The following is a 23010-nucleotide window of genomic DNA, read 5'->3' as shown; positions in this document are numbered from 1 at the left end:
AGAGCTGCAAATAGACATCCCAACGGTGTGAGAGGTAGAGCGTGGGAAAAGGCTCAGAGCTCCTGCTGGCAGGGGTTTGGTTAGCTCCAGATATGTTCTGGGAAACCAGTGCTGTTTATTCCAGCTTCAATTTTATTGTTTCTCATCCCGAGGTGGTATTTTGGATGTGAGAAGACGCAGGGACACATTTTAGGTTTAAAAAGAATCTCTGACTTGAGAGGAGTGGGAGTGGCTGGAAGGTCTGTGAAGGACAGGTGCTAATTAAAGGTTGGACCTGCAGGTGAAGCTCTGATGTGCGTGGTCAGTCCTGCTGAGGAGCTGCTCAGATGAGACCACCACACCTGGCCTCTGCATACCTTACAGAACAGCAGCTGTAAGCTCGTTAAATGGATTAATTTAGGTTAGGTTTTCCTTCCTCTGTCCTTATCCCAGATAAGCCTGGACACCACATTCTCCAGGGTCATGAAATGGTCAGCTGGGCAGCTCCTCCATTGAGTCAGGGCTTCCCTGAATTCCTCTGCTTTGCCTTTTCTGATCAGGTGCTCAGTACCTCTTTGTGAGCAGCCATCCGTCGCACCAACAGCTCCATGGCTGAACCCCTGCCTTTGGTGAAATAGTTTTTCAGCTCCTTCTAGGAAGTACATAGTGGTATGGATTTATACCGTGTCCTTGCTACTGCAGTTCAATTTAGCTCATTCACAGAAACTGTTTTTTGTTTCCAGTTTTACATCGGCATTCTCTGATGATTTTTTTTTCCCCCCTGTTGTATGTCCAAAAATTTAGAATGCTGTGTGGGTACTTGTTGCAATCAGTGCCTCGCCTTTTGTGCTAATGTGCTTTTTCATTCTTGCAGTGGAGTGAGCAGCTGAGCAGCTCACACCTCGGGCAGAGGGCTTTCCCTTGCAGGCAGCTGCTTCCATCAGGAATGGAGGAGCTGCTGTCCTTACCAGTTATCACATGGAAATCTCTTTGTAGAACTTGTCTTAAACTTAGCAAGAAGAGATCAACTGCAACATTAATTTTTTTGAGGGGGACGAAGAGAGACACACAGAAACTTCACGCCCTGGAGGCAGGCTGGTGGTTAATTTCTGGAGTGTGGGCAATGGGGAGAGTGTTGCTGGTCCATCAGGCATAACTGGGATGAGTCATAACTGGAACTGGTATAGAAAATTGTGGCCTGTGTATTTGGGCAGTGTGTATACAGAAGGCACTCTGGAGTTAATGTGCTTGCAGTTTCTGAAACACTCTGAGGGATGGATATACCCTGCTCAAAGCAGTGGCTTCACCACTATCCCCAGCATAACGAGGAAAACGCTTTTCAGCTTCTGTGTGCTTGTGGTATGACAAGTGCTCAAGCAATGAGTTGTCTGAAGTGAGAAATGAATAGAGGCTTCACCCCAGAACTGAGGCCGTATCGCACACGCCGGTGTCTGGCCCATGGTTCGTCCCCAGCAGCGGTGCCACGGCCGCTGAGAGCAAATCCTGCTGCGCTTGCCTCGGGACCGTGGTGCCGGTGGGTCACTGTCAGAGTGTAAGATACATGTGCTTCGCATGGGGCACGTGAAAAGCGTTGAGGACACTCATTGCAGGACCATAAATAACTTCCTAAATGTCTTTCTCCCAGAGATAGCTGCGGGAGAGGGGGGAAGGCCAAATCCTTTTGCAGGACCAATGCAATAAACCCTGTTTTGGTGAATTTTACTGCCAGTGAATTCAACAGCAAGACTGTCCACAGAAAGTGAACAAGTTTAACTGAATTAGTGAATGCTGTAAAGCATTTCAATTTTTTCCTCTTTTGTACTTGTATGAGAAGTATGAGTATTGGGGGGTTGGACTAGATGACCCACAGAGGTCCCTTCCAGCCCTGAACATTCTGTGATTCTGTGAGTATCGAGGACTTCAGTTAGCTGATAATTCCTAAATTCCCTTTTCTGGTTTTAGTTTGAGTTGGTACCCACGTGTTCTCGTTTATACCAGTCTGGTTGGTCTGTATGCGGGTTAACAGGCTGTTGTCGTGCCCCCATACAAATATGGTATCCTTCTTTGAGATGCTTTTGCAGTCCACAGATGGAGTCATGCATAAAAATATTGTGGAAAAACGTTGCCCAACTGCAAAAAATGGTATTCGGGGGAGGTCTTAAAAGGTCTTATTTAGAAAAAACTAATGAAAATGTCAATTTGTACCATACGCAGTGTGTGAGCAACGGCATGGCTCGGGGGACAGGGAGCGTGGCGTGGCTCTGCTTTGGGAATGCTCTGTCACAATCCAGTGCTTCTTCACAAGTCTTCTTTATTAGTAATTAATCATTTATTAATAATCTGCAAACTATATACCCGGGAAGCCCAGAACCCTCCCCATGGGCCCCATCTCACTGGCAGGTATGGAAAATCAGCCGTTTTAGCCAGAAATGTGCTGTTTTGTCAGGAGGTAGATCCCTCACTGCTAGGTGTTCCAGACTTTTGGGGTTGCTGGTATTTAAAAGCTGTGTTTTTTAAAATTGCATGAAATATTGAAGTACCAAAAGGTATTAAGAAACAGCAAGTTGGCTTTTTTTTTAAATGCTGGGTTGGATATGGAGAGTGACTCCTCTGCCAGCCGTAACCACTCATTGATTTGATGAATCATTATGGTTTGCCCTGAATTAGCCACTTAGCAGAAAATTGCTGCTGTCTTTACAAGCCTCAGAGAGCCTCGTGTATGAGTTTAAATAGAGGGACAAAAGGCATTCACTTTTAAAAGCCCATGTTGCTCAGAAGTGTGCGAGCCCATGTGCCAGTACTTTTGGCAGCTGAAACGAGTAGAGACACAAATCAACAGGACCCAAAGTGAAAAAATCTGTGCACATACAAAAAGGTAAAGAGGAGGATGCAGTGAAAGAAGCACTCCTCATTTTGGCAAGATCCATCTCAGGGCCACCTCCCTTGGCTTGCTCATAGGACCAGATACATGTATTTTATTTGCTTTTTAATGGATCTGCCCCTGTCTCCGAGGAAGCAGAGAGGCAAGGAATGGGATCTGCCCATTTGCCATCCTGCAGCGCCCTGGCAGAAAAAGGAGCACCGAAGTAGTTTGCTATTTCCCTCCTCATGTCTAAATTCGTCCTGTAGCAAGGCTGACCTGTAACATATATACTTAAAACAAAAAAATATCATTGAAGTCTGTTTCCCAGATTCAAAGCAGCATCCATTCCAAGGGCTCTAACGCGCTGTGAAGTGTCTTACCAGAGTGCAGTGGTCCCATTTCTGAACCCTTGCTTTCACCTTCCTCTAGCTTCAGCCTGGCTGACATCTCTGTTTTCACAGTTTCATCCCCCACAATTTCCCTTTGCTACCTTATTTTAGCCATTTTAAGTGATTTGTCTAGTAAGACTCCTCTAAGTAGGAGGGAATAATTTGTCTGCGAATAATACAGGCCGTATCAAGGCGAGCCCACCGTGATTTACCTGTTTGGCTCGCTGGCCATCCACATAAGAACATCTCCCCTACGAGGAGAGGTTGAGGGAACTGGGCTTGTTCAGCCTGAAGAAGAGAAGGCTGCGAGGGGACCTTATAAATGCCTACAAATATCTGCAGGGTGGGTGTCAGGAGGATGGGGCCAAGCTCTTTCCAGTGGTGCCCAGCGACAGGACAAGGGGCAATGGGCACAAACTGAGGCACAGGAAGTTCCGTCTGAACATGAGGAAGAACTTCTTCCCTCTGAGGGTGACGGAGCACTGGAACAGGCTGCCCAGGGAGGCTGTGGAGTCTCCTTCTCTGGAGATAGTCAAGACCCGCCTGGACAAGGTTCTCTGCAACCTACTGTAGGTGACCCTGCTTGGGCAGGAGGGTTGGACTAGATGACCCACAGAGGTCCCTTCCAACCCCTACTATTCTGTGATTCTGTGATTCTGTGATCCGTCAGCAGGTATCGCTTTGAGATGAAATACAGTGCTAAAATAGGAAGGAAAAGAGCAGGGAGAGCACAGTAACCCCTTCTGAGATGGAGTTTTCTGTTTTCTTTCACAGATAGGGTAGAGTTTGCAAAAGGGATATTTTTTCCCTTTTCAAGGGTATTGCTGTGCTGACTTTTAACAGCTGACCCCTTTGCTGTTAGCTGCTGGAGCACATTTTCTCGGAGGCGGACGGTCCCCGCACCGGGGCCGAGGCTGCTGGAGGAGCTCTGGAAGGCAGCAGCTCCTCGCGCCGGCCCGGGCGTTTTGTGGGAGCTGAATTTTAATGGAATTCCTGGTGAGCAGCGCTGCGGGGCGAGCGATGTGCGGTGGCTCGGCAGGCACCGGGCAGGACCTCGCTGCTTCGGTGCCTTCCAGCAGTGTCTTTTTCCAGCACCTCTGTCTCCGCCTTCCCCACAAACTCCCTGGGCAGAAGAGGGGAGAACTCGGTGGGGGTATGACCGTGGCTGGGCCCATCAAGGGCATGCTTTTTATTATTATTATTTCCCTTTTACTGCTGCAGGCCTGGATGGTTTTGCATTCAGGAGCAAAGCAGAGTCCCACTTGCCACCCATGCGATGCACCCATGTGGGGACATCCAGACCTACTCGGGAAAGGGGACCCTGTCACCGCTCTCCTGGCAGCGGGGCTGGGAGCTGTGCCTGTCCCACCACAGCCCATCTGGGACCCTGCTCCGCTGGGCTGCAGCCCCTGTTACAGCCTCCCCAGACCAGGAATGAAAATCTGCCCCTGCTGTGCTGTTACACAATCTGCTTTCCCCTTGTGTGGAGGTACCGGTGCCTTTCCAGCAGCAGATACAGCCACCCCTGCTCACCCAGAAACACACCGAATATTTTGTTTCTAATACTATTGCAAATGTATATATTTATCATGCTGTCATATTTCATTTTGCCAGCTGTTTTAAAAAATGCATGATTTAAAAGTCCTCACATCCAGCATAGGTAAGGAAGAGGGAGTGTTTAAAAATTCAGCTCATTTAGAGTAATTTTTAATCTCACTCCCTAATTATTTAATCACTGAAATAGCACTGAGGATGTGTCATAAATAATGCTGCATTTCTCTCTGTTTTCCCCAGCTAGCTGCTTTCTTCTCGGCCGAGGCACAATACAGCGAGGCAGAGCTCCTTCATCTTTTATTCTGATTGATCTGAATTCATATTAGCCAGTAACTCTAAAGCAATCTGGAAAGGAAACCAAAGGTAACTTTATATTTTCATTTGCTTTAACAAACAATATTTTATGAAGTCATGTACATGTGGGCTTTTACCTTGCATCGGTACCCACACACTCCCATACACGCGCTCTCGGTGCCTTTGGTGATGGCACTGCTCACCTCAAGACAGGCTGCTCTCTGCAGCACTCCTGTTATAAATTAAGAACAGATCTGTCAATAGAATAAAAAGAAGCAGAATTACACTGGGGTGTAATGTATGAGACGGAAATTTGCTGTGTGTTTAGCAGACACATGGGTGCATGCATGCAAGATGCTTACATCCTACAGCACTTTCTGCCTGCAAGGGGCTTTCAATGCTCTCTTGATTCCTCCCAGAGCCCTTGCAAGAGGGACAAGAGCCCTTGTGTCTGCCCCTTCCATGTTTAGCAAAATGTGGTTAGAAAGCGAGCAGAAAATACGGTCAGTTCTGGAGAATGAGCCGAAGTCAGTCATTCTTCAACTCTGATGTTGATCACTACTCACCATGCAGAACAGCGTCCGCATCCCCGGTGAGATACCAAAACCCTTCCTAAGCTGGTCCCCAGGTGAGCTGGTGGGATGTCGCAGGATTCCCCCCCGCAGCAGGGAGCCCACGTGTGCTGCTGGGGCTGTCTGCTCCCCGGTGCATCTCAGGTGGGTTTCGTTGTGGTGTTCCTCTGGCAGGGGCTGAGGCTGGGCTCCTGCTTGGAGCAGGTGGCCTTGAACAAGCCAGAAGCTGAGCCCAAGGGCCCAAGGCTGGGGTTTGCTCAGGGCTTGGAGGAAAAAAAGAAATACAAAACGAATTTTCCTTTCACAGTGTATTGAAAATACGTCTTTGAAGGTGTTGAGGGGTAGTAATTACCTGCTCTTAAGATTGCTTCTGATGTGCTTTATGGAAATGGGTTCTTCCCATCCCTCCTTGCCTGCGTCTGGCTGCGTGCTTGCGCTTTGCTGCTCCCACCCAGCACCCCGCAGGATCTGCTGCTGGCTGCAGGGACGGGCTGCGGCACGGCTGGCTGCGCCTCGTCTCGCCGGGGCACGGGCAGGGGTCACAGCTCCAAATCGCCAGAACACCTCGGGAACGCCAGAAAGAGCCACCCAAGCAGGCGGAATCTGTCGGGACGGTCCCGTGGGTGTTCCCATGGCACGCGGGAGCTGTGCCGGCCGCAGTGCCCCTTCGCTGGGGGCCACTCTCGCCTGCAGCTGATGGGTCACTGGGGCAGGAGAGTTTGGCTCTGCCTGTGTTGAACCCAGAGGGGCACGATGAGAAACACCTCAAGTTACCCCTGAGATGCTCTGGGTGCAGAAAAGCTCAATTCTTTAACTTTTAAGCCTTCTGCAATGGGTGTTTGCCATGCCTGGCGCAAGGCAGACATGGTTGCAGCTGGGAGCTCTGGGCAAAGGCGAAGAAATAGCACGTGCAATTGCACTGACATAATTTAATTTTTCTTAGAACTCTTTATGAATGCTTTAAATATTGCATGAAATGTTCAGGCATCAATGGACTCTTCATCAAAATTTTTCTTTGCGTTTCTGTGTAAGGTGTGTGTGGACTGGATGCTGAACGCAGATAAAAATTTTATATCAAATGTCATAAAGCTGCCACACAAAAAACTGGGGAACATGAGGGGTGCCATCCCGCATCGGAGCGCAGGATGAAGGGAAAGAGCTACAGAATAGCAGCATTTTGAAATAATAATATATAATAACGGAGGTGGCTGGAGAGGGCAGCTGCCGAGACGCTGCACCAGTGCAGGCAGGGCACAGCCGGGCAGGCGGCGTGGCACGCTGGCACGTGGGGCTGCACCCACAAATAACCATCAAATGGAGAAAACGGCTCTTCCACCAAACGTGGCAGGGGTGCAGCGTGGCTCCGGCAGCGGGGCTGCTGCACGTGGGAGCCTGTGGGGAAAAGCAGTGAGAGGATGCAGACGTGGCCGTCCCTCTGTGCTGGACTGCCCGACTCCAAGCTCCCAGCCAGGAACCAGAGAGCAATCCTTTTCTGTCTCTGGCACTCTCAGAGGTGCTTTGACACCCAGGTATCTGCTTTCCAGGAATGCAATTTAATCTGCAGAAAGGCGAGCGTGTCAGATTAATGGGAAAAGCGCGTGGCACGGATCCAATCTTTTTTTATATGAGCCATAATTCGCTTATAAAATGCAGTGGCCATCCTGAGTTAAGGATGCACATCCATTTTGTCGGTTCAGGCTGTGGTGTACTTCACTGCGTGTATATGGGGGGGATTTATGGCATGTCTCGGATCTGTGTGTGGAGACTGAGCTCTCCCAGAGGAAAAAGAAAAGGCTGCTGTGAGGAACTGCCCTGCCAAAGAGGGAGACTCTGTTTTTCTTTATTAATCATTTCTTTCTGAAAATCAATTAGCTGGCAGAGGCAACCCAGCAAGTCTCTCGGTAGCTATGGAGACGGACTGAAGAACTGGGGGAGAAAAGTACAGTTTATTCATGAAAAGTCCAAATTTTGTGTTCTACTATTTTTAACCTTTTAGAGAGAATTATAAACTGTTTTAATTAGAAATGCTTGTTGCCTGCTATGAAATAGTGCTGACTGCTCTCTGGACAGCAAGAGCTGTCCGTGTCTTTCCTTGCCCCACCCCAGACCTGTCTGGTGTCCCCTCGGGCAGGTTTCAGCAGCCGGTCCCAGACAGGGTGAGGAGCAGGGGAACGCTGCACCCCACCTTGCTTGCAGAGACCTGTCTCCAGCATCAAACCAGCGGGGCTGAGCCGAGACCCCAGGTCAAAGCACACGTAGAAGGATGAAGCCTGAAGTGGTTCTGCAGGGCATCCCTGGGGTTCATGCGGGTACACCCTCCTGCTCTGGTGCCGCTTTTGATGCAAAACAGTACATTTCATACATAAACCCCAGCCTGATTACTTTCTGCTCCTATTAAAATAATAATTTTGCACTGGAGGCCAGATGAGAAAAGCTGATGATTTAAGCATGGAGTCTGATAATTAGCTGCAGGCTGGTGGTGTGTTACCTGAGGACTCCCTGCTGCCCTGGAGTCACCCTCCAGCACCTGTGTGCTTGCTGCCTGTGCCCCCCTGCTCTGCCGGGGCTCGGGTTTGGCAGGCAGCACTGCCTTTACTTCGGGCTAACGAATGCTTCCCAGTTTCCAGCTGCTGGGCTGGGCTGTAGAAGACCACACCTTGCCAATGCCCCGGCCCCAGGGTTAGCCAGAGATGGTTTATTCAGGTTGTCAGGAAGAGAACCGGCAGTAGTATTCCCGATGGGATGCTGTACCATTTTCTGAGGAGTGTTATATCCCATGTACACCCCCGGTGTGGGCACACGCTTTGCAATATTGCACAGCTGCCCGAATCTGCTGCGTGAGGTGATGCACTGAGCAGCTCCAGGGAAAATGTTTTTTTGCTCCTGGCAGCAGTGCTGCAGCCCCGGTAGGGAAGGGTCCGTGTCTGCTCCACCTCAGCAACGCTCCCGTAGTCATCCAGGCCAGAAGAGATCACGCCTCCTTTGGCCAGGGACTGCAGTTGAGGCATCTCAAATTTCTTCTAGCACTTTCCAAAAGGAAATTGTTCTAATATCTGAGACAATGTTTTGTTCTGAACATGGCAAAAATCTTTGCAAAGTCTTCCATGCAAAAAGAAATTTGAAAGCAAGCTGCTTCACTTTGAAAACTCCCCTGTAGAGAACCTAAAATCTTGCTTTTAAAGATCTGTATTTTACTCTCTTTGGTAGATTGATAGTAATTCATTGCATGGCATAGGGTCTTGTTCCTTTGGGCGATCTGTCTGTGGCACAGCGGTGAACCTTCATCTCAGCACCCACGGGAGGGTTCACAGGGCAGAGGGTGTGCACGGGGTGCCGGGGAGAAGCCCCCGAGGAGAGGGGTGGCCAGCCCTGGCCCAAGGGCTGAGGGGGTGTCGCTTCTCGGAAGGTGTCCATGACGAAAGGCGTGTCTGGGTGGCACTTTGAAAGGACCTTGGAGTGAGCGGTGGTGGAGCTGGCTGCTGTAAGGGATGCTCGGGTTGCGTGGTCTGCTGCATGGAGGAGGCTGCGGGTGCCGGCTTGTAAATTGATGCAGAGGGCAGCGGGGGGACGAGCTGGACCCGTAGATCTGCTAACACATCCCTGCGGCTCGAAGCCTGAGCTGCAGCAGATCCAGGAGATCTGAAGGTGCCTGAGCTCTCCCAACTGCCCCGTCCACACCAGTGGCTCCAGCAACCCCGCACCCTCTGTGCTGTGGGAGGGACGATGCAGAGAGGTGATTCCCCCTCCAGGGTCCTGTGTCCCAGGGCTGCCGCTGTGCCTCGGGAGCCCCTGCCTCTCAGTAGCAAATGTAAAAAATCCCGTTCAAATCCATAAATACCATGAAATTCAAACTGCTGCCTGACTGAAGCTGTAGAAAAGAAGTGACAGTAAAGGTGACATCTCAGGGTCCTGTAATTATTCAGCCGGTGATTTCTGCATCCAGTCTGACTGCTTTGCAAGGCAAAACGTATTTTTCTAGCAGTTCACCTTCTGCATTTTAACATGGCCATGAAAAATCAAGATATCTTATTCACACTTACACCTCTTTGCTGGCCAGATACGTGGTTGGAGCCAGCATAAGTGACAATTTTGTTGCGAATGCAGGAAAGCCCTAGCATGGAGTTCATTTTGCAGATGCAGGTCCTGAATCTATTCCCGGTCTCCTAGCAGTGCCAATCAGGAATAACAGCCTCAGTCAGTGCAACGCAGCCCTCAGACTTGGTTCAGCAGTGAGCAAGGTCAAAACTTAAAGCCATATTTGTCTCTGTGGAACTAAAAGTGGCAGATTTTCCCTTGTGAAAGGAAGTGATCCGGATCCCTGGGAAGCGGTTATATGTGCATATCCAAGAGTACAGCCAGAGACCCATTTTCTAGCAGGTAATCACCCAGATTTACTCCTGAAGACCTCCTTAAAAATTAAAATCTTAACTAGTATGAGCTGCAATGCCTTGCTACAAGGGAAACTTCTCATTTTAATCAAGATAAAAAAAAAGGTGAAGACCTGCAGCTTCCCTAAGCCTGCAGCGTGCCCCTGCCTTGGCTGCACTGCAGGGGCTCTGCTGGGGCAGCCTGGGAAGGGGCTGCATCCCTCCAGTTCCGCCGGGATCACTGGGAAATGCAGCTCTGTGCTTTGGGCTGCTCACAGGAAAACCTTTTCGATTGCTCGGCTCCAGAGATATCAGCGAGGTCCCCTGGGTAACAGCATACGTGGTGTTTAAAGAGAATTCTTCTTATCATCTTCTTTCCTTTCTCCCCAGTTTTGTGCAGCCGCCTTTGCTGTTTCTGTGACGGCCGATGCCACGCGAGGCCAGCAGACACCCTCCTCCAGCGGCGGCCGTGCCGTGCTGTGCGGCTCCGGGCTGGTCCCGCGTCAGCTCGCAGCCCACGGCTGGTTTCAGCTCCTCTGCTGCCCAGTGTCACAGAATCACAGAATCACAGAATGGCAGGGGTTGGAAGGGCCCTCTGGGGGTCATCTAGTCCAACCCCCCTGCCCAAGCAGGGTCACCCACAGCAGGCTGCACAGGACCTTGTCCAGGCGGGGCTGGAATATCTCCAGAGAAGGAGACTCCGCAGCCTCCCTGGGCAGCCTGGGCCAGGGCTCCGTCACCCTCAGAGGGAAGAAGTTCTTCCTCACGTTCAGACGGAACTTCCTGTGCCTCAGTTTGTGCCCGTTGCCCCTTGTCCTGTCACTGGGCACCACTGAAAAGAGCTTGGCCCCGTCCTCCTGACCCCCACCCTGCAGATATTTATAAGCATTTCTAAGGTCCCCTCTCAGCCTTCTCTTCTCCAGGCTGAACAAGCCCAGCTCCCTCAGCCTCTCCTCGTAGGGGAGATGCTCCAGTCCCCTCATCATCCTCGTAGCCCTCCGCTGGACTCGTGCCCTCGGTCCTGCTCCCCGCCGGCTCGGGGCCGCTCGAGCGCCGCTGCCGGCATCCCGGGAGGGAGACTGAAAATCCTCGTGGATGTCTGGGGGAGGACAGGTTGCCACAGAGTGACAAACCTGTGACATTTTGTATAAAACCTGCAATTTCATCTTTTATTTTAAAAAAGCTATTAATGAGCACATTCATGTGAAATCCTGTGCTGTTTCCTGTTTAACCCATTGTTATGATTTCTCCTCTCTTGTTCCCACCGTGTTGTTTGCTGCCTCGGCTTCTGCCCTGTTTGCATGATGCTTCGTCCCGTGACGCGGAGCCGTGTCTGGGTGTGGGTCTGGGGAGAGCTCTCAGTGTCGGAGATGAGTAACACTTCTTGGGCAGAGCCTTTGCCTGAATGCCAGCACAAATCCAAGCTACGCAGTGAGAGTACATGTGGTGAGGTACCTAGGGCGATGGCCAAAGATGAGCACGACTTACGGCCTTGCATTGGCTTTGATTTCAAGGCCAGTGATGAAAGAAAACCATGGTCCGTTTCCTGCCTTGCTCTGCTGATTGCTTTTGCCAAGAACTGAAGGTTAGAAAAATTTGGTTCAGCCAAGATATGTGGCATCCCACTTGTGCCAGCGGCCACCACCACTTTTTCATTTCAGAATGTGCGCTTCATATTTTAAAAGGCCGAAGTGTTTACTGGCAGGGAGGGACTTACTTGTGGGAGGGACGATGCTTTTGCACTGGAAACGCTTGGAAAGCTACTTCTGATCCAGACTGCCAGTGGGATCGGAGGCTGGAACCCAGATTTCAGTTCTTAAGCTGGGAACGGTGAGGTCTGAGACCTGCTGTGCATAATGCCACACGTTCTGCAGACCGGCTTTCCTGTGGAATAGTTTTGTTCACACAGAATCACAGAATGGTAGGGGTTGGAAGGGACCACTGTGGGTCATCTAGTCCAACCCCCCTGCCGAAGCAGGGTCACCTACAGTAGGCTGCACAGGACCTTGTCCAGGTGGGTCTTGAATATCTCCAGAGAAGGAGACTCCACAGTCTCCCTGGGCAGCCTGGGCCAGGGCTCCGTCACCCTCAGAGGGAAGAAGTTCTTCCTCATGTTCAGATGGAACTTCCTGTGCCTCAGTTTGTACCCATTGCCCCTTGTCCTGTCACTGGGCACCACTGAAAAGAGCTTGGCCCCATCCTCCTGACACCCACCCTGCAGATATTTGTAGGCATTTCTAAGGTCCCCTCTCAGCCTTCTCTTCTCCAGGCTGAACAAGCCCAGCTCCCTCAGCCTCTCCTCGTAGGGGAGATGTTCCAGTCCCCTCATCATCCTCGTAGCCCTCCGCTGGACTCTCTCCAGTAGCTCTTCAGAGGCCCCAGTTTAGTGCCCGTCCTGCTGTCAGTTCTCCGAGCTTACCCCAAGCATCCCCAGCCCCGGCCTTCCTCCACTGAGAGCTTGGGTTGATGTCTTTGCATCCTTCTGTCTTAGATGTTTTTAATGTCTCCGTTCAAACAGTGTCTTTCTACACGGTGCCTTTAAACATCATTGGGAATGTTAGAAAGCTTTGTTGTTAATGCGTTAGGGAACAGACAGGGTCTTCCCAGGAGGGGCTGTGGTGCCTTACACCTTTAAATTCTCTTTATGCTGCCAAGGTGCTTTTCATTTGCTGCACCGGAACGCGCCTTGCACCATACATTGCACAGGCAGTGGGTGGCAGCGGGTGGCGGTGGCCCAGGAGCGGTGTGTGCCGCTGAGACCTGCGAACGCTCCCGGCCCTGGGCCGGAAGAGGTGGCCGTGTCCTCTACCCCGAACCGGCGCGTTTGCGGCATCAGAGGTGTTCAGCAGAAATGTCAACGAGCCAAACCTAGATGTGCTGCCAGAGGGCAAGAATCGTAGGATCACAGAATGGTTTGGGTCGGAAGAGACCTGAAAGCTCATCCAGTTCCAACCCTCTGCCGTGGGCAGGGACCCCTTCCACCAGCCCAGGGTGCTCCCAGCCCCGTAGTGGCCTCACCAAGGAGCAAACGTTGCACCAAACCCCGGGAGCGTCTGCCCTGTGGAGCAGGTCTGTGGTGCCTGCGTGCTGCGTGCGGTTGTCAAGCGGTGCGAGACCTGCGGCTGCGGATGGTGGTAGCGCTTCGGGGCTGCTCAGCCCCTGGGAAGCCTGGGTCCAGCCAGGAGCAGGGCAGCCCAGGGATGAAAGCTGGCAAGACCCGAGCTCGTTCAGAGCAGCGCCTGCTCAAGGCTGTCAAGGAGCTGTTAAGATTAACTTTCTTGGTGTTAGCAGGGATAAGAAAAAGCTCCACTTCCCTAGAAAAAAAGGAAAATGCATAATTCTCTGTCCTAACTTGAATATTTTAACTGCAACTCAGTATCTGTGCCCATTGCAGTAGTGCTTTGCTCTGGTGCCCTCCCAGTCGTGGTGCTCCTCGCCTCTGCCCAGCTGAAATGCGGATGCTGCAGCCATAGTGTGGAAAGCGGGGTGAGGTTTATCAAGCTTTGAATTGCAAAATCAAAGGAGTGAATAATTCTGTGTAAATAGACAGAAAATATTTATGATGGTTTGGATTTGGAAGGTATGGTTGTAATTTGGACCAGCACTCTTGGCTGTCTCTCAGTGCTGGTGGCCAGAAATAGTCCTATTTTATGGGCAAAAGGAAGAGCTTATCAAACAGCCTAGCATGATTTTGGAGAGAATCCTTTAAAAATTAATTGCACGTGCCCCAGAGAAGATAACCCATTAGAAAGAGTTGCTTTGGAGCATCTCATGCTCTCTTTTTTCCTTGCCATTAGTGATCTGTTTAAATGTTCCCACAGCATTTGGGGTGCTGTGGGTGGGGCAGGTACAGTTATTGCACGTTCACCATATTTTGGCGTACTTCTCCTATATAATCCGGCTGCAGCTGCCACAGGTGAGGGGTCCCCTCGCTCCCAGCCGGGGTCTGTCCCTCCCTGCTGCCCATGGGAGGATGGACGCAGTGGCTTGAGTGATCCTGGGGCACCATTCCCGGGCCAGGGGAGGGGAGCTGTGAGCAGCTGCTTTGTGACGCTAGGGTGGCCTTAAAAAACAGAATGAAATCTGGACTTTGGGACTGCTTTTAAAATACGTGGGCATCCCAAGCGCACACATGAGTTAAAGCCGTGTCTACCACGTTTAGGTTTTTGTGCATCCATGTGGCTTAGTCGTATTCATTTATTGCCATGGCTGTAAAATGGAGCATAAGCTTGATGGTACGTTGGAGAGAAAAATGCAGGCAGAGGTTGCTGCCGCTGTCAGCGCTGGGCACTTTGTTGTGCTGGTGCAGAGCAGTTCCCCTGCTGTGTGATTCCCACGGGGAAGGCAGCGTCGGAGCAGTGGGCTCCCTCCACACCCCAGGGTGCAGGCGCTGCACGCCGGGTTTGTGGTTTGTTGCCTTGGGGCTCAGCTGAGCCCTGCTCCAACCTCACGCGGAGGCACCGGTAGCACTGTCCACCCAGGAGTGCATTTGCTGGAAGTCCTTTCGATGGATTTGCCCCGCTGTGGGTAGTTATCCCCCCACCAAGGTGCCTTAACCCAGCAAGAGGAGATTTTGATTCTGAAAAGGGGCCTGGCTGGGTGGCAGTGAGCACCCTGCACTGGGGCACAAACTGAGGCACAGGAAGTTCCAGCTGAACATGAGGAAGAACTTCTTCCCTCTGAGGGTGACGGAGCCCTGGAACAGGCTGCCCAGGGAGGCTGTGGAGTCTCCTTCTCTGGAGATATTCAAGACCCACCTGGACAAGGTCCTGTGCAGCCTGCTGTAGGTGACCCTGCTTCGGCAGGGGGGTTGGACTAGATGACCCACAGAGGTCCCTTCCAACCCCTACTATTCTGTGATTCTGTGATGCCAAAGCTGCGCATGCCCTTCCTCATGAGCCAGCCGGAAATATTTCTTTAAAATATTCCCTTGAGTAATATTATTTATCACCGTACTTTTAAGGAACTGTGTTCTGAGTTTCCACTTGCTCTGCAGTCTGTTAGGTTACAGGTAAGAAAACGAATGATCTTGACGTTGGGCTAAGGGAAGGTGTGTGTGGCAGCTTTTACTCACAAGGTGTTCCCGGCCTCTGCTCTGCTTTCTGCACGGGGCTGCATCGCTGCGGCTCCGGCAATGCCTGCGCCCTGGGCAGCGGCGTTCGCTCCCCGCCGGCCGTCGGAGAGGGGCTGCACACCAGCCCATCGCCTCTCTCTTCCTCCTCTCTTCTCCAGAGACCTCGAGAAGAAAACTAATAGAGTTTCCTCTATCTATAGTAGCTTGTTGCTTAAGGGTAATGTTTACCCTTCAGTGCTGTCATGGGGGAAAAGGAGGTAAATAAGTATCTGAAGCAAAGAAATACCGAAGAGGATTATCGGGTTCCTAGGCAAGTCTTTATAGTTGATATTTGTAACCTAAAATATGTGATAGATTGAAATTTTCTGAACAACCCTGTCTGAATAATTTGCTCTACCAATGTATTATGCTAAATACTCCGCCTCCACCTCTCCCTTGGCGTTCCTTTACCAGGGGGTTCAGGGCATTTTGACTTGTCTCTGTGCAGCTGCAGGTGGGGCTTTCAGACAGAAAGTATGAACGTCCCTGTAGTGAAACCAATTTAATAATGGGAAGAATAAAATGCTTTGGAAACCCTTTGTAGAGAGCGAAGGCCTCGGAGGGGGGTGCAGCAGGAGTGCAGCCCCGGGAGCTCAGAGGGTTTGGTTCAGTAGGGGCAGCAGGGACAGGAGGATGCCCTGCGATGAGGTCCATGTGTGTGAGCTTTTTGCAGAGAGCTGGGCAGGGACAGATGCAGTGTGGTTTGCTCAACCTTCTGCAGAGAGGAGAAATTCAATTATTTCAATTAATCAAGCAGACATCACCCTGCTTCCTCAGCACACTAGTAGATGGTAGTGTTATAAATTAATGAATACTACTTTAGCATGAACCGCTCAAAAAGTTCTTCCTCTGTGGCACTCCAGAGTCTGGGGAGACAATGATGTAACAACGATGCTGAAGTTATCCCCTCTCACGTGAGGAGTCACGCTTTCTCCTGCGAGAAACAACCAGAGGGAGATGAACCTGGGAATTAGTTTGTGGTCGAAGCCGGTGAGTGAGTGAACCTTGCTGGGGAGCGGTCCCGGTGCCGTCCAGGGAACCCAGCTGTCCGACGCCTTTCGACCCTCACCGGGTGCACTGTGGGTGGACACGAGCCGGTCGCACTGGTGTCGTCAGCCTGGTTATCTGCACGAACGCTGGACGTGATGCTGGTGAAGTGCTGGGATGTGCCTGGACTTAGTTCGGCTCTTCCTAGGCTTTTCTCCAGGGCAAACTGCAGCAAAATCGCCTCTTCCTCATGTATTGCCTGTATTAGTGGGAACTTTGAGTGTCACCAACATGAACTGGGAAGCCTCCACTGGTGAGGAGGATTTTTGTAGCTTGGCTGCACTGTCTCGGCTAAGCCGCCAATGCAGCCAAGAGCCCCAGCTTCACAAAGCAAACTGGTGCCATCTTGGGTAGCACGGAACAGATTTTAGTCCTGTTTCAAATAGTACAGATAGCTCTTTCTGAGCATCTTCATCAGGTGCATCAGCACACCTGGCCTTTTTGGGTGTTTATTATATTCAGTTCCTTGTTGTTTGTCCCTGTGGTAGACAAGAGAGGTTCCTTTCGCTGCTGCAAGCAGACCCGAACCAGCTGCTTCTCTGGTGCCGTCGAGGAAGCCCAAAGGATGACACTGATGAGCCACAGCTTCTCCCTGTGGGGTCTGCAGCACATTCCCGCTGTAGAAACATGCTATTTTTCTATAATCTCTTTGAGTACAGAACTTTTAGAAGCTTTCAACTGCACCATCCAATGCAGTGCTCCTTGGCTGGGCGTGGAAAACCAAGGGCTTCAGGAGCAGGCTGGTGCCCCAGGAAGGAGAGCCCTCCTCGTGCTTGCTGCGTGCTCGGCTCCTCGTGCTCCACGTGCAGCCTCGGCAGCTGCTTCCCTGCTTGTCTCAGGGGCTGAATTGCCCCACCAGCTCTTCTCTTTCGTGCCATTCTGTTGAATGCTTTCAGGATGCTGAGGATATTTTTTGGTTCCTCTCTCCCATACCTCACAAGCCAGAGAAGAGAAGGCAATAGATAGCTTTAAGCAAAGCTCTTCTTCCAGAAGCTTTTAAATATAACCTGGTAGTGGCATGAGGCTGCTCAATACAGTGCTCAGTATTACTGCATGCAAGTGCAATGTATTCCACTGTATTTTCCTTATTTCCACCTGTGTTTTCTCTAGGTGACTAACTTATAAAATGTGCCCAGTAACAAACTGGACAGTTTAAAGTATTTACAGAATCAAATATACACATTTGAATTCAGTGCTGGTATATTCCGAGATAGCAGAAGGGGTTTAGTGCTATAATAAAATGCAGTTTATGCTACTTCTTAATCAACTGGTGGGATATCAGTTGCAGTGGGTATCAGCTGCAGGGGTATTGGTTTACAATGCTGTAAAACTGGGCTACACAGGGACACTGTAATTGGAGTTTCAATTCAATAACAGTATCTATAGAAAGAAGTAATCTTATAGAATCATAGAATCATAGTATCATAGGTTGGAAAAGCCCTCTAAGATCATGAAGTCAAACCATCCACCCAACACCACCATGCCTACTAATCTTGTTTAGTTCAACAGTAGAAAACCAACGACTAATTAAAATTAGTACTCATCTGGAGTACTGTGTCCAGTTCTGGGCTCCCCAGTTCAAGAAAGATGAAGAGCTACTGGAGAGAGTCCAGCGGAGGGCTGCGAGGATGGTGAGGGGACTGGAGCATCTCCCCTACGAGGAGAGGTTGAGGGAGCTGGGCTTGTTCAGCCTGAAGAAGAGAAGGCTGCGAGGGGACCTTATAAATGCCTACAAATATCTGCAGGGTGGGTGTCAGGAGGATGGGGCCAGACTCTTTTCAGTGATGCCCAGTGACAGGACAAGGGGCAATGGGCACAAACTGGAGCATGGGAAGTTCCAGCTGAACAGGAGGAAGAACTTCTTCCCTCTGAGGGTGACGGAGCACTGGCCCAGGCTGCCCAGGGAGGCTGTGGAGTCTCCTTCTCTGGAGATATTCCAGCCCCGCCTGGACGCGGTGCTGTGCAGCCTGCTGTAGGTGACCCTGCTTGGGCAGGGGGGTTGGACTAGATGACCCACAGAGGTCCCTTCCAACCCCTACTATTCTGTGTGATTCTGTGATTCTGTGATTCTGTGATTCTGTGAAAATTAGACATTCTCGATTACTTTCTAAATGGATCTGATGACTTTGTTAATCTGAAGCGATGAGGCAACTCTGTCTTTGTCAGCATATTAAATATTACACACTGTGCTCTGGACATGATGGAAAAGGGTGGATGGGAGCTGCTGCTCGGCATGGTGCCCCTTCCCCAAAATCTTTTGAGAAGAGGTTGTTTGGACAGTGGTCTCTCCTTGCACATCCTCCTGCAGAGAGCAGGTTCCTAGGAAATTCTAGAGAAGAAAAGTATCGTGTAATTAAGAGCCTTTTCACATAGGATGAGCCTCTGGAAGGTGAAAAAAAGAGCCACTACTTCTTGATCCATCCCACAGCTGTTGGTCGCCTTCAGACAAGTCTTCAGCCAGCTCCTGTTTCATCATGTGGTATTTAATTACCAGGCCCAGCATTTTGGTGCCTCAGAGACCTGTCTGAACACGAAGAGTGGGACCAGCATCTGTGGCAGAAGAACGCCCCAGCTCATCACTGAGCCCTGCGGCACGGTGATAGTCCCTGTTTTGCCTGGGCTTGCTGAAAAACTTGTTTAAGGTCTTCACGTAAAGGCAATCAGGGATTTAGAATAAACTTACTCCCTTTAAAAGCAGATTTTGAGTCTGGGAAAGATATAGAGGAGGAAAGAGCGTCCATGGACAGTGACTTTGGGCACGTCTCTGAGGCAGGTACTCGTCTGACCCACCGCTGGGATGGTCAGCTCCTCTCTCCTAAAAACCTCCCTAGAAGTCCTGCCTGTCTTTCACCGTCCTGTGAATAAACTGCAGTGGGCTAACAGCAGCCTCAAGAAGGGAGAAAGAAAAGAGGAAAAAAGACTTCTCAGGTGTAATTACTCTGTGCTAAAAGCAATTCAATGCTGAATTTGTCCCAGAAAACTGAATCCCTGTGGGATAAATGCTTCATGCTTAGGTCTGGCAGCTCCTGCCCGGTCTTGCTCCACGTCACGCCCCTGTTTTGCAGCTCTGCCTGCTCTGCGCCTGCTGCCTGACACAGACCTTTGCTAAGTTAAAGACATGTCACACGTGAGGCCATTTATTACATGAAAGGAGGGTGAATTGGCAGCATTTTCCTCCCTTTGTAGAGAACAGGGTTTGCTACAAAGTCATGAACTGTTGGGCCATGATTTTGCTCACATATCCAGGTTTGTTTTGAGGCTTCAGTTGATTATGGGGAGAGCAGGAGCTCTGGACATTACTGCCCATTTTCTCTCTTTGGTGTCTTTTCCTTTTCCTTCTAGCTGAAATACAATTCCATTTTTCTCTGTCTCCTAATGTTTTCTCTTGGTGTGGCAGCCAAAGGGCTGTTATGGAGATACAGGGCTGATGTTTGTTTTAAAAAATACCAAACACATGCCTTTTTATCATCTTTGTAGCAATCTGATTTTTCTATGCAAAAAATTGTTGAAATCTGGCAAGGAAAGTGAGGAAACTCTTCATTTTTTGGTGAAACATTACATTTTATGATTAGAAAAATGTTTTGAATTGTAGAATGCCATGTGCAAGTGTTAAATATTGAATGCTTTTTTTGCCTGAATGCCTCTCTGAGTGTGCTGCAGATCTGGTCCCTGCTGTGGGGCATGATTCTGTAGCTGGTTTGTAATTTAGAGTTCTGTGACATGAAGGTTTTAGCTCTCGGTAAGGCTCAGGATGTAGAAGGAGGCTGGCATGTACTTCTGCTGAAACACCTCATTACTGGCTCAGGAGAAAGCGAGCGTAGCAGCTATCCCATCCCATCCTGGGGATGCAGTGTGTCATGGGGAAGACAGAGGCAGCCTAGACAAATGGTGGTAAAAACTGTCATCTCGCTTGGCAAAGCTGGCCTTGTGTTTGCCAAGCTGAAGAGCTGGTAAGAAAAGAAGCCAAAGATGTTGTTTATGTTCTTTAACTCGGTGATAAATACGTAAGTCAGGACACACGGCATCCTCGCACAGGTTTTGTGTTGTAGTTTTGCCTTTTGCAGAACGGCTCCTTCCATCCCTGTCCTGTTCTTCCTGTATGTGGTAGCACCAGTCTTCAACTTCAGCTCCTTTTCAGGAGCTGCCTTCTCTGTGTGTTATTTTATACTTCTCTGCATTGAATCACATCTGCCATTTTGTTATTTAAAGTCTGGAAACAAGAGACTACAAATAAGATGCTTGTGAAATGCAGTTCTTAATCACAAGGTGCTTTACCAGCTGTTTCAACGTTTTTCCTTAGAATAAAGTGCTCTGGAGCTGACCATTTTGGTTTTTCACACCTAGCCTCTGATCTCTGAATGGGTTATTCCTCTCCCCCTCTCTTTTCGGTGCGTTCTGGTGTGCTCCTCCGAGGGCTCATCTGGCTCCAGTGCCGTGCCAGCCCTGCTCCCTGCCCCGCCGCGGGCGCCGTCAGCCTCAGCCCCGCTCACCTTCACCGTATTGCACATGTACATGGGGAAAAGCATTAATTTTGCCTGCAATCTGTTAAGCATATCCTCTCCTCAGCGTTTTCAGCAGTTGAGATAAACCACATGTGGCATCTGCACATGGCAGCTGGAGAAGATGGCTCTCAGACAATATACTTCATTCAGATGCTTTTTGGATATCAAAATTGCTCCCTATTCTCTGTCTACTGTCAGCGTAATAGTTCTTGTGTCATAACTAAATTCTGACATCTGGTTTTTGCAAAGGGTGTTGAAAAGGATGCAGATAATAAGTCCAGAAATTGTTTGATTATCCCCCTTCAGAGACAGTACTCAGTCCGCAGAGCACCTCCGAGCTGCCTGCATGGTGGAGTCCCCGGCAGCATCGGCCAGCAGCTCTTCATTCTGATGGAGAGCATTTTGATTGCAGCTTTAGACCAAAGAGAAGTGTCACCTGGATTTTAGATTTCTTCCAATAGTACCAAAGGCTTTCATTTCCCCTACAGGCTTATAAAAAGAAAAGTATGTGGGCTTCTGTCTCACTGGCAATAATTCTCCATGCCTGGTCTTTTTTCTGCAGCAGGTAAGCGCAGGAGGTACTGTTTTCTCTTCCAGCAGATGACACTGATGGGTGCAAAGCACGTTTGCATGCACAGTCTGGTTTCACCTGAATGTGCAAGTTCTGTCGTCTCTGTTTACTTGTAATACTGCAAGTTGAAGTAATTCCTAACACAAATTTAGGATCTAGCTCTGACCTCTTAGAAAATGTAGCTCTTGGAATAGCATAAGCTTTCGTGTTTGCTGACTTTGACGTGTTCTTAACGTTCAGCAATGCTGTTTTATGCAAAACACATATAATCTGTCTGTCCTTCACCACTAAGGGAAATGAAAACGCAAGCAGCGAGAATGACGACTTCAGATGATGGCTTTCCCGGGACGCTGTGCTTAGACTCGCTGCTCCATCAAGGCACAGTGCTATGTTGTATTTTCTGTCTCTTCCCAGCACAGTAAGCAGCAACGTGAGCCAGTAAGGTGTTTGCTCATACGCTCAGTTGTTTCGAAGGGAGAAGATGTTAGGCAGTATCTTGAAGCCTTCTAGCTGACCTGTTTTGTAATTCCATCACATCACAAATTTACAAGCAAATAGGATTTTATTCTCAGAAACTCCAAGTAGAGAGGACCTGACAGCATCATGGAAAATATTTTAGCAAATCCGTGTAGCCCTGAAATATTAATGCTAGATGAATACCGAGGACAGGCTCGCCGTTGTACCCCGGGCAGCGCTGGGGATCGCAGCCGACACGTAACTCCTGTTTTGCTGGTAGATCTGGGAAATGGTTTCCTTCCTTGAGCAGACCCTGTAACGTTTGCCTCACAGCAGTCGGGCTGGGCGGCTGCAGAGCCATGCCTGGCCGAGTGCCACTGCGATGGACTTGCAGTGGGACAACTTTTTAGTCCCCTTGGGTCGAGGTCTCCCAGTTCCTGTCCCTGGTAGCGTTTTGCGGCTCAGCATCAGCCGTGGCCGCTCTCCTGCTTGGACTTTCCTCAGGAGGCTCCCAGCTTGGCACCCAGCAGGAATAGCTGGTGGATCCGATCGTGCCTTTCGTGACCTTCCCTGTCGAAAGCACTCACTCGCTGTGTGTGCTCTGGATTACAGAACAGGCAGGAAAAAACTGAACAGAAGTATTTCTGCCTTAGCTCTAAAAAGGCTTTTCGGCGGGGGGACAACGGGAGGTGTTTCTATTTACGCTCTGTGGCTCTGGTGCGGTTTTCTTGTCTCCTTCACCCTTCGCCTTGTTCTTACTTAGCTTGAAAAGTGGTGATGCTGGCCGGGTACCAGGCTCCGGCGCGGCAGATACAGGTAGAAATCAGCCTTCCCACTGCTCAGCTGTGTGTAGCCTTTGCCTGGGACACCAAATGCCTGGGCAGTGCAGGGCGTGCAGGAGCCTTGTGCCCACCGACGGGGCGTTCCTTAGCGCAGGAAAACACGCGCCGAGCCCCACGCTTTTCTGCCGATCGCCCTGGGCAGCTGGGCTGGCACGGCTGGGTTGTGGAGGTGTAGTTAGAGCTGCTAAGTGGAAATTCAGTGGAGCAGAGGAGGAAGCATTGTTTGAACCTGAGGGGTCTGTCCTTTACGTGAATATCCAGATGCAGTAATGCAAATCTGCTCTTTACACAAGGAGCCAGACTGCAGACGGGGCTGTGGTTTGCCTTTGTGTGTTAAGTTGCTCTATCACGCGCTGTGCTGCTGCCACGGCTTTTGTGGTCTCCTCCTCTGCTCATGGCTCACAGCTCTGCACCAAAGAGGCTCCGAGGTACTTGGGGAGATTAAAAGGATGATTAAAAAA

General features: G+C 50.1%; 2 protein-coding genes across 2 annotated transcripts in view; both read left to right on the top strand.

Moving 5' to 3' along the window:
• Positions 1 to 23010, top strand: part of LRRC7 (leucine rich repeat containing 7) — a 332198-nt gene that overhangs the window by 36899 nt on the left and 272289 nt on the right. The window contains exon 2 of the mRNA XM_075424242.1: positions 5026 to 5148. The gene's annotated coding sequence lies outside the window, so the exon portion shown is untranslated. The remainder of the gene's footprint in view (positions 1 to 5025; positions 5149 to 23010) is intronic.
• SRSF11 (serine and arginine rich splicing factor 11) overlaps positions 1073 to 23010 on the top strand; it is a 339983-nt gene continuing 318045 nt past the window's right edge. Inside the window, exon 1 of the mRNA XM_075424255.1 lies at positions 1073 to 1077. The gene's annotated coding sequence lies outside the window, so the exon portion shown is untranslated. The remainder of the gene's footprint in view (positions 1078 to 23010) is intronic.

Source organism: Opisthocomus hoazin, chromosome 6 (genome assembly GCF_030867145.1).
Source record: "Opisthocomus hoazin isolate bOpiHoa1 chromosome 6, bOpiHoa1.hap1, whole genome shotgun sequence".
Lineage (NCBI taxonomy): Eukaryota > Metazoa > Chordata > Aves > Opisthocomiformes > Opisthocomidae > Opisthocomus > Opisthocomus hoazin.
The sequence above is the reverse complement of the archived record's forward strand: the minus strand, read 5'-3'. Positions and strand labels throughout refer to the sequence as shown.